The sequence below is a fragment of the Benincasa hispida genome, chromosome 7 (genome assembly GCF_027475165.1).
Source record: "Benincasa hispida cultivar pf3 chromosome 7, pf3_genome.v1.1, whole genome shotgun sequence".
Classification (NCBI taxonomy): Eukaryota; Viridiplantae; Streptophyta; class Magnoliopsida; order Cucurbitales; family Cucurbitaceae; genus Benincasa; species Benincasa hispida.
The window spans coordinates 55240851-55243837 of NC_143484.1; the positions used below are offsets into that span (position 1 = coordinate 55240851).

Genomic DNA, 2987 nt, shown 5'->3' on the forward strand with positions numbered 1-2987 from the left:
TAATCTAATTAGAATACTTTAGATCCATTTTTCTTCCACTGCACATGTGTTTATTCCATCAGTTGGACATACCTTATACCTTTTCACTTAACATCTACTTAGGTTACCATATGCAGGAAAATCGTTGATTGTCCACAACAAAACTTACCATAAGATGAATAGTTCTTCTTGATAAGCATCATAACATTCAACACCACTTTCTTATAAAAGTTTTAAATCTTCAATTAGCTGTGCTAAGTATGTGCCAATGTCGTCCCCTGATTGTTTTAGACCCAAAATCAACATTGATAGCATCACGTACTTTCTTTTCATACAAATCATGGTGGAAGATTATAAATAACCATCATTACAGGTCAACAACTATATTTAAAACTCATTTCACCATGTGGATTTACTCCATCTGCTGACAATGCTGAACGAAGATTCCTAGGTTCAGAACCGAAGTCTGGCCATTTAGAGTCTACTAACTTCCAAGCCGGAAAGTTTACTGGATGTTGTAACTTACCATCTACAATTCTTTCATCAACGTGCCAAGTCAAGTTTTTAGCACAATCAATACTTTTAAAAGCCGTTTGAATTGTGGAATTGGTGGAAAGTACCATATCACTTTTGAAGGTATTTTTTTTCCCTTCATTTGTGTCATTCCCGTTTTTCCACCTTGATTCACCACATTCAGGATATTCAATTGCATCTACATATTTTGTTCTATACAAACAACAATCATTAGGGCATGCATGAATCTTCTCATATTCCATTCCTAGTACACCTAAAGTTTTCTTTGTTTCATACATTGAATTTGGGAGCGCATTGCTAGTGGGCAAAATTTTCTTTAAGGTTTTGAGTAGTTCTGAAAAACTGGTATCACTACATCCATATCTAACTTTTAAATTATACAATTTGACTAATATAAACAACTTAGTGTATTTTTTGCACCCTTCGTATAATGGTTTTTCAGCATCATTAAGCAACTTCTCAAATCCATTTGGATCTCTTGAATATTCCTCGTGAGCAACTTCAACCATTTCTTTTAAACTTCCAACATTAGTTTCTTCATAGATATGGGTGTCAAACTTAGAAGATTCTCTACAAATGATGAGTTAGGAAATTTTTCCCCATGCCAAAACCAAAATTTATAACTTTCATCAATCCCATTGATATATAAATGATCTCTAATATCCTTGCTACTATGCTTTTCACAATTCCCACATTTCAAACAATGACAACGAATATAGGAGCTATTTGTATTAGAAAATCCAAATTTTATGAAGTTTTTCACACCCAATTCATATTCTATGGATAATCTACTCTTGTGCATCCATGATTTATCCATGATTGTAAATCTAGTAAGAAAAGATGATAAACAATGATCAACTTAAAAAAACAAGTTGTGAAAAACAAATAAGTTCCCAATACATACAACTTGTCATTTCTAGCCCTACGATATTCCAACCTCAAGAAAGTAAGACAAATCAGAGAACCTCAAGGCAATTAGAGAACAAAGACAAACACATCTAAAAAAATTGAACCCAAGGTATAATCGAACCTCAAAAAATTGAACCCAAGGTGTGCACGTGCTCTAATGTGCTAAACATATATTAATTCCAATAACTAAAAATTGAACCTAAGTTTTGCAAAGTATTACTTAGTTCATAAAGCCCTAACAAATTAGACACATTGACATATCTAACTTTGGCAAGCATTTAATTAAAGAAAAGTGGCAAGTTTTTGCAAGTTCTCTAAAATTATAGCCCTAACTTGGCAAAGCATTGAAATAAAGTGGCAATCCCAAATTTGGCAAGTTCTCTAAAATTCAATCTCATTCAAGAACAATATGAAAAAAGAGTTTATTATGAGATTCAAGAATATACATGAGAGATTAAACCCTAACTTTGAAAGTTCAAGCCTCAAACTAAAAAAAATCAAGTCCTAACTTTGAAAGTTCATGCCTCAAACCAAGAAAATCAAGCCCTAACTTTGAAATTTCATGCCTCAAACCAAGAAAATCAAGAATTAAACCTAATCTAAACAAGATTAAGCCTAATCTAAATAAGACAATCAAAATTAAACCTAATTAAACCAAGAAAATCAAGAATGGGTGAGAGTTATCTTAGTTGTCGACTCAATATGCCTACCATTTTGAGGATGATACCGAGTGAGGAGCTGGGAACAAAGCTTCACAAGATAGAATTTACTCCCTCCCAACTTTAGTTTAAGTAGATAGGTTGTTCCCTTAAGTGCTAACTCCAGAATTTGAACAACGAGGCCTCACCCTCTCATTGGACCGAATAAATTACCCACAAACATAATTGTTTATTAGAGGATTAGTGGTACTTAAGGTGCAAGAGGTAATTATAGGAGAAAACGATGGTTTGATCCAACTGTAATTACAAACTACTTGTGAAGGATTGACTTACATAAAATGGTAAAATCAATGAATACATAAATATTCCATAGTTCATAGGGGTGCAACTATGAGTCTCTAGTAAAGTGCCATATAGTTAATGAGTATTGATTATTTTAATTAAAAAATTTAATTAATTAATCTCGAGTCATTGGAGCCTATAACTACAGGTCCACTATGTCCTCTGCTAGCTCACAATGAATTAAACAAGGATATTTAATGTTGAAAGAATTTGAAGTATTCAAATTATTTTAAGGAAATTTATGTTAATTGTGTATGATATAATTAATATAATGTATATAGATACATTATAATATAAAGTTAATTTGGAATTAAATTCAAATTTAAACTTTATAATATGAGATTTTTAATATTTGAAGGAATAGTGAAGTTCCGCAGTAGAAGCAAGATCGTTCCTAATTTTCATTTTTTTTCAGAATCCCAAATTTATATAACAAAAAAATTTATGCATTATAATAAGAATTACAACATGCTAAGGAGAATAATAAGGGAAGAAGCAAACACTTAACCCTTGAAGCCATAAATTCTTCACAAATTCCCTCAAATTGGTCACGAACACTTCGTA

General features: G+C 31.7%; 1 pseudogene; it reads right to left on the reverse strand.

Moving 5' to 3' along the window:
- Nucleotides 1-353: 353 nt before the first annotated feature.
- LOC150035259 (uncharacterized) lies at nucleotides 354-1330 on the reverse strand (annotated as a pseudogene).
- Between the last annotated feature and the right edge of the window lie 1657 nt (nucleotides 1331-2987).